This window comes from Triticum dicoccoides, chromosome 1A (assembly GCF_002162155.2).
Source record: "Triticum dicoccoides isolate Atlit2015 ecotype Zavitan chromosome 1A, WEW_v2.0, whole genome shotgun sequence".
Classification (NCBI taxonomy): Eukaryota; Viridiplantae; Streptophyta; class Magnoliopsida; order Poales; family Poaceae; genus Triticum; species Triticum dicoccoides.
This window is the reverse complement of record NC_041380.1, coordinates 151,467,922-151,476,855: the sequence shown is the minus strand read 5'-3', so window position 1 is coordinate 151,476,855 and position 8,934 is coordinate 151,467,922.

The following is an 8,934-nucleotide window of genomic DNA, read 5'->3' as shown; positions in this document are numbered from 1 at the left end:
TGTTGGATGGCCATCCAACAGTCACTGCTTGTGCGTCAACCTTTTCTTTAGGAAAGCCTCAAATCGGTGGAAAACAGCATACAACCCATCTGCCATTATTTCTAATAATTTACAGCCCATTTGCTAATTATTAAGGTTTTTTGGAACCCATATTCTTTTTGTTAGCATTACTGATGGGCCATTTTCTTGGCCAGCCGAATGAAAGCTCTCCTCGTCGTGAAAGATTTGCAGCCCAACAGGCCTGACAAAGCGACTTACTTGGCAAATCACAAAAAACTGGGCTGTGGCCGTGGACCCAGCTGTCAGCCTCTCCACGTACAGTACTTTTATGATGGAATGCCGTTGACCATGTTGACCACGCCATGCCGAGAGCACCAAGGCGGTGGACGACGGCGAGGCCTAGGAAGGGGTCGATGCGGAGCCGGGGAAGACGCGGCAGTGGATGCCCACGCGGAGAGGAGTACGAGGGTTCACTGGTTCGGCTGTGGTGTGAGGCTGCCGTCGCCGCATGGCCTGCCGACCACTGGAGGCAGGAGCAGGCGGTCTCCCCGGCGCTGGTTTGGGCGGCTGGTGCAAGAAGAGCAGCGATTGAAGAAGCAGCAGGACCGTTCGATTCAAATCCAACGGTTACTGCTGCTAGATTCGTTTGTTGACTAAGATGACAAGCCATGCATACGCGTCAACTTAGTAGGCCCACAGGTCAGCCTCGCAAGTGCGCCCCAGATGTCAGTGGGAGGAATCATTTTTTTCGCGTAATAAGGAGGCAGCTGATTGCGTGCGGCCAGGCCAGCGGAGTGAGTAGGGTGGGTCGGGGAAGCCTGCGCGGCATCACAGCAGGCCACAAGAGGAGGGAGCAGGCAGTCCGCCAGCGCTAGTTTAGGTGGCTGGAGCAGGAAGATCAGAGATTGAAGAAGCACGTCGGCCGTTGGATGGACATCCAACACTAACTGCTGCTAGAATCGTGTGTTCACTGACAAAGCCTTGCGTAAACAAGTCAGCCTCGAAATCTATGGCGTGTACAGCCCATTTGCTATTTTTTTTATAATTTCTACTCATTTTCTAATTCATATGGAATTTATTGCAACCCGTTTTCCATTTTTAAAATTGCTGGCCATTTTTTGGTCAGTACCAGGGTCAAAAAATTAACGAAATATGTGGGAAATTTTGAAAATTCACAATTTTTTGCTGGGGAAGGAAATATTCTTAATCCAAAAATTAATAGCCATAATAAAACAAATTTAAAAATAAATTAGTACTATGTCACGTTAAATCCAATGAAATACGTATAAGATATCAGTGAAGAACAAAAACAAAGAAAGAAACTTATATCGCATTTGCTATAAATTTTTTGGAATTTTCAACCCCTTTTGATATTACTTTTAACAGACATTGACCATACTCTTAAGCCAGGCCGGAATGCATCCCTCCTCATCTTGAAAGATTTGCAGCCCAATAATTCAGAGAAAACAAATAGGCCTAGCTTGGGTATTCTTCAAAAAGAAATACTGGGCTACCTATTTTCCCAAAGAACTGGTGCATGAGCATTTAGCTTTATTTATTTACTTATTTATGTTTAGGGGACCATGAGCATGTACCTGGGCCAGATTCATGTGAGAGCCTCCCTTCCAGTTAATTATGGGCTTCTCTATTGGGCCTTCATCAGTGGGCTGCATGTTATCAACAACTGGAAAATGTGTTCCAAGTTTCAAAAAAATGTGTTCTGTATGATAAATAGTATGCACTACGTACGGTATGGGGCACTAAAGGATCGAATCATGCAACGACTTCCAAAACATTGTGTTTGTCGTTCTAACAACACATTTATTCAACCAACAGACGAAATATATTACTGATTGTACATTGAAAATAGCAGCAACAACAACCAGGGCTGGGGGTGCAAGAGAAGCAGTAAGCAGGCCAGAAGAGTGAAGACGTAGCTCTCTCTTCCAAACCAAACATCATCCATCATTACAAAAGGGCTACCAAAAAGAACAAGTGTATGCATCAAACTAAATAAAGATCCTACTACACTAAATGTACGCATCTAACTAACTGGCTCAGTTAGACATTACTATTTATTAAGCTGTGGAGATTGGCTGACGGCTTGAACCAGATGGGTGCCTGATGGGGGAAACTCCAGCCAGCAGGTCGAAGTCTAATACTTGCGACCCTCTCTCCTACTTTGGGCTGCAGAGCGTGGCGGCACATATCAGGGTATGGTGCATGTAGAGACGCATGGTACGCTGAGTTTTGCCTGATGAACGAAACCGCGTTGCCATCATGATCCTTGCCGTCGGTTATCTCCTGGTTAATCGGATAATTCAGTCCGACAAACAGAGAGCGTGTACCAAGGCTACTTACCAACCTCCAGTCAAAAATTCCTGAAGGCCCAGAGAAGTTGGGATCCTGCTCAAAGACCTTGAGTGACTGCGATTGTATTCTACGAAACAACACGTTCGGTACATGCGAACGATCATCAATCTTTCACCATCGTCTGATCGAGCCAGGAACCACCTGCAACTGCCATGTCGCTTTTCTTTGAAAGGTTCTTGGATTAGGAAGGGTAGGCACACCAGGCGGCCTACAACATCATATCAAGTTGGAGTCAAATAAAAAAGGGCTCTTGGTTTAGTCAATCTTAAGAACAGCATGTTATGAGCATGAATATTTTTTCAGCAAATGTTGACAGTAATATAAGCAAGGCATCATGATATCATAGGAAAGTAACATACTACTGTAACAGCCGTTTGTAGCGATGACTAGAGTAGGCCAGCAATATGTCCAGCCATAGAAGGAGTCGACAGCGTAAATGAAGCCCTTGTGTTCAATGGCATCAGAGAACCATGGAGGACGTATGATCCTGCGATGGACGTGCTAATTTATCCACTTACCGCAGTGACCTGTCAGATAGGCGAGACCGCGGTTGAAGAACGCAATTAGCCTGAAGCCTTTATAATTCGCAGATCTTGTGGGCACTTGGCAGATTACAACCTTGAGCAAATCAAACTTGGTATCATGTTGGCTACTGTAAGATTCCGAGTATTCTGGGCTGCGGTGCCAAAGCAGTGCAGTGTTAATCGAAGGAAGGGGGATCAATCGCCCGGGTGTAGACCTCCACGAGCATCCAGCTGCCGTGACCGTTGATGAGCACCATCCAAGACGTGTTCATGTCGACCCAGTACATACCGTTAATGTAGTTGAGGCTGACGGGGATCGGATCACAGTCAAGGGGGTTGATGCTCGCCACCCTACGATCATTATGCTGCGTGACATGCCGTTTCTGAAGATCAGGCGGCATCAGCAAGCAAGGAGTTGGCTTAAAAAGCTCCGGCCTGAGGGCTTTGAGTAAACACTACAGCCCCGACGAGCACGCGGCGAGCGGCATGGTACTGAGATTGTCCACATGCGAAACAATGAGCTTGATTACCTCTGTGGGGAGCGAATTCTAGCCACTCTTTCAGTGGATGCTACTCGGTTCTGCCATTATTAGTGCTTGGGTTTCGGACGAGGGGGGGAGGCGCCTTAGCGGGGATGGAAGATTGGACGAGATTATGTGCGGACAAAGATGGAGAAGCGAATATGTGTTGCAGGAAGTGGACAGGTGATGATGACTACAGCATGCCGCTTGACTTACGAGACACATACCAGCAGCGTAGGGTCATACCGATGCCAGACAACTTGCTTGAGTGATGACAGTACTGGTACTCCCTACAATGCTATGCCCTAACTTGCTTGAGTAGAGTACTAGAGTAGGACTCTGCTCTACTACTAGCACCGGAGGAGTAGTATATTCTAATCTAAAATAGTTACAAACTTCAGTGCCCGAGCGTGGAACGACTACGAATCGTGCTCAAAGACCGTGTCTACGTGGTGCTTGGACATGGGCGGCAACCTCAACGCCAACGGTGCTGTTCCTGTTGCACCGTATGTGTTTCTGTCCTTCTTGTTCGAAATTGTGGTAAAATTCATCTTCTCTGTATCCTACTACTATGCTAGTCCACATGATTAGCTGCGAACAATGACTTCTTCCCCGACCTCGGCAACCTCATCCTCGATGACATGGGTGACAACGTCAACGCCGGCATCCAGTGAGATACAAGGTGTAGGAAGCGGTTTGGGAATTTGCGTGCCTTTCCAACCAGTGAGATACTCCGTACAACGACAGAGAAATAACCACAGAGAAGGAAGCTAAAAGTAAACAATCAAACGAGCATTTTTGCATTTGTTTTGCATTGAATCGTTTCACAAGCTTGACTAGTGCTGTTTTTCTACTTTTACAAAAACCGCATCGTAATGTTAAAACGTTCATTTGCACATACATAAGTAATAGTAGTACTCCCTCCGTCTAGGTGTATAAGTCTTCCCTCCTTCTTGGTCACGATGCACAACCGAAGATGACTTATTGACCTGGACGGAGGGAGTAGCACAGTCTGCAAGCATATATCGAGAGAGACGTGCAGTGCGATAGTGGAAAAAATTATATGAGACCAGGTCTCACGGTTAGCAGGTGACACCCGTCCTGATGGATGACATGTGGCATTCAAAAATCACAAAGCATCTAATCTCTCCCCCCTGATTTTAAGTGAGGGGTGGGGGATGCTTTGTGATTTGTAAATGCCACGTGTCATCCATCAGGATGGGTCTCGTGTGAGACCTGGTCTCATAGAATTCTTTTCCTGCGATAGTATATAGTAAAGTTTGTGCTATATGCACGTACTTGCAAAATGCGTACGAATACATCAGGTTTCCAAACTTTCCCTTTTACATACTTAATTAAGGACAATAAAATTCCTGAACGTTCGGGATTTATCATTTGCGTCCCAAAACTAATGAGATCGCCTTACGAAACAAAAAATATACTCCTCCTAAAAGCCACGACGCTCGCAGGAGCGCTTGCGGCGCGCCACGAGTGCCCTGGTGCGCGGCCGTTTCCCAGCACCCCGACACAACGCCTCTTCCTCAGCCTCGCAACTCACGAGGTGCTAATTGGCGGCTTGCCGGTGGGCGAGCGCGATCTCACCGGTGTGGTGATCCGGCGCCAATAGGTACTCCTCCTCGCTGGAAGCATGCACCCGGTCCACGTACCACCTAGTGTAGATGAGGCGCTTGGGCCCGAATGCACTCAGGGCATCGGCACGGGCGTCCTCCGCCACCCTCACGGCCCTCGCACGAGGCTTCTGCCAAATAGCCAATTGCCTGACTCTCTCGGACGCGACATAGGCCTCCCAGGCAGCTGTTCCGCGGTGCGCTTCTCTTCCTCGGCCTTCTTCTCTGCCTCTATTTTGGCGCGCTCTCCTGGAGGCAAAGCCTCCCACAAGGCGACATCCATTTCTTTCCAAAGCTCCTCAAGGCTGGGGGGGCTCGGCGGGCGGCACGGCGTTCTCCTTGTAGCGGGGAGCCAACGCGTCCTCCGGCGCGCGTGCTGGCGAGATTGGGAATGCCGACGCGTCCACCTCGATGTGTCGCGGCGAGGAGCGGAACACCGCGCGTCCTCCTCGACTAGTGGCGGCGAGGAATGGAACGGCGACGCGTCGCGTAGCGGCGAGGAGCGGAACACCGACGCGTCCTCCTCGACTAGTGGCGGCGAGGAACAGAACGGAGATGTGTGACCATCCGCGCGGGGCAGCGAGGGGCTCCTAGGGCTTGGGAGGGGCGATGCCATGGTGTCCGACGTGAGAGGGAGGGGGAGGAGATAGCGATGAACGTGAACATGAGGGGGAGGAGATAGCGATGTCGTGGGAGGCGCAGTATTTATAGCGAGCAATGGCACACCTACGTAAGATATGGACTGAGCTGCACTGACTTAACTATCGGTCCAGTTGCGTCACTGACATGTGGGCCAGACCCCTGTTGGTCCCATATGTCAGTGACCGAATGCACCTACAGTTAAGTAACAACTACGTGGGCATATTTGTTGGAGTAAATTACGGGGGAGCGAAAGGGTGGAAATATTGCTGGTCACAACGGATTTGACGAGCGTGGGGGGTAGGAGAGTCATGCATGCAGATTTTTTCACACGGGGTGGAGTGGTGGGACCGCCGGAGGGAGAAGGAGAGTTTGGCAGGCATATTGTTTCCACACATGGAGAGGAAAATATTTGGAGACGGACGGGTTTCCTGCAGGTATGGGGAATGGTGCATAATAAGTCATCTTGCATGCCAGGCTAGGTATAGTCTCAAGTCATTAAAAACAAACACGCCCCACACATGTTCATATTTCAAGGTGCACTAAATTATTGCATGCAATGATTAAGGCTGGCCATAATGGTGGTATCTTAGCTGGTACCATGCACACGGGAATAGCAAACATGCTGATGTGGCAAAGAATTTAAGAAGAGAGGGGGGTTAGAGTAACTAGAGTTCATGCATGCATTGGTAAACACATTTTTTGTGGAGAACGACAGCACTAGTTGAGTACTTTTGCAGACTTCAAAAACTATTCCACAATGTGTCAACATTCACAATGTCAAATCAATATTTTTACACTCTTTATAAAACGTAGTTCTTATACTCCCTCCTTCCATCTATATAGGACCTAATGCGTTTTTTGAGGCTAACTTTGACCAAATGTTAGAGCAATAATATATGACATGCAACTTACACAAAGCACTTCATCAAATTAGTATGTGAAAGGAGCTTTCAATGATATAATTTTCACATTATGCATGTCATGTAGTATTAATTTTATCAATAGTCAAAGGCAGTCCTGAAAAACGCATTAGGCCCTATATAGATGGAAGGAGGGAGTACTCATTATAATCAGTACTCCCTTCGTCTAGCTGAGCAAGTCATCTTAGATTGTGCACTGTGACCAAGGAGGAGGGGAAAACGAGAGATCTTAATGTTTATTTGCTAATTAATAGCATTGCATGCAACGAACTAACCACTGCATGTCGTGTTTGGTAGTCTCAAGTCATTAAAAGCATGCACACCCACATCTCCTATTGGTTGATATGTCAAGAAACAAGAAACGAGGTAGAAGTTAATGCACTGCGCCTAAGTGTTTTGGGAGTATTGTAGATATTGATATTTTTAGTATAAATTTGGTCGTGGGATTTCATTGATGCCTGTCAAAGCATTGACAGGTCTGCTATGCGTGACCTGAAGATGAAAGCGTTGAGCATCTTGAAGTTGATCAACAATCTTCAATTATCAAAGATTAGCTGTTCAGCTAATAAGGTGGCACACTTAATCGCTAAGTATAGCTTTGACAATAGATTAGATGGTACTCTTGTAAATAACGTACCGCCCTGTGTGGTGAATATTGTATCGAATGAGTGTACTGGTGTGGCTGGTTAATTAATATAAGGTGGTGTTCAAAAAAAGTATAAATTTGGTCAAACACTTTGCAAACGGTTGACGGGAGTAAAAAGGACCAGAGGGAGTATCATGCATGCGGAGTAGGCAAAAAAATTGCTTGTCTAAAAAAAGGCAAAAAATTGTTCATTTATAGCCGGTCAAAGTCTCAAAGGGCGCGACCGCGCGAGGGAGGCGAAGGTCGTGGGAGGCGCGATGTTTGACAGAATTAAGTGAAGTTACATCCACGTGCCGGCATGGCGTGCGAACAGGCAGAAGCTATACCGTCAGGCCTATGATATGGGTCTAGTAGACATGACATCTAGTGGGTCCCGCATAGTTCTCGAGAACTCTTTGGGGGCTTGCAGCCTTTTATCCACTGGGCAAGCCAACAACCCCACGCCATTCGCATGCCCTACTCATCCCCGTCTTCTACCTTACAACAGTTCGCTCCCAGTCGTCCCGTCCTTTCGCATTAGTTCGCTCCCAGTTTTTTTTGCGGGGTACAACAGTTCAACTTCTCCTAACCCTCCTCCAAAATCCATGGCCTCCAAAATCTCCATGGTCGCCCCTGAGTACCAGGTTAGAGCCATCACCGGCGATCAGTTCATCGTCATCTACACACGTGGATCTGAGACAGTGAAAGCATGGCTTGCTCGCTTCCTACGCATGTTCAACAGTTCAATGGATGAGTGGGTCGCTGGGCTAGATGTTGAGTACACCACTGTCCTGGGACGAGAGAAGGATCTAAAGGACGAAGAGAGGAAGAAGCCTGCCGTGATACAGGTTTGCGTACATAACGTTTGCTTGGTCTACGACATATGCCATGCCGACATTGAGTGCCAGGATTTTACGAACTTCCTCAAGGACAAAAGAGTGAAATTCTTTACTGTAGGCTTTAACAACGACAGTGACGTCCTGCGTCGGATAGGTCTCATTGTAGGCCAGCCCTTCGATCTCCAGAAGGCAAGCCTGGCGTCCTCCTCTCAACCTTCAATGCTAACCCTGGCAGCAACCATGATTGATCCTTCGTACGCTAAACTGAAGAAACCTCATCACGAGTTCCATCATGCATGGGAGTCGAAGACATTAGATGAAGATCACATCCTGTACGCAGCAATGGATGCCTACCTTTGTTTAAATATCTACAAGGGTTGGATGAGGAAGCAGAGCCCAGTGTTCGGTTCAAGCAAAGAAGCATCGGCAAAGAGGACGAAGTCGAGGACGTGGACTCGGACTCCAAGTAGGTGGCAGTGCCATCGCTCATGCTGGTTCTACTGCAGTGTCAAGCGGACTAGTTGCTTATTAGTTTATTTTCAAGGGTGTGTTCTGCTGAGGCCCCGGTAGAACTATGTTTATGTTCTTTCTCGTTATTTGAACTCTTTAGTACGTACAGTAGTACTAGTACTATGTCTTAATACTATTCTTCTTGCAGTTGGTACTACTGCTCATATCTTCGTGTTCCTACCGTACTTAATACATTCGTACTAGTAGTATAATTTGGGTCAGTCGATTTGTGAAAGAAGTTCGACGGAGGGAAGGAAGAAGACGACAGAAGAGGTGGAAGAAGCCCTTCTAGCCATCCATGTTGCATCAAACGGCTCACTTGAGTCGACTGACCCAAATTGCTCCTTCAGAT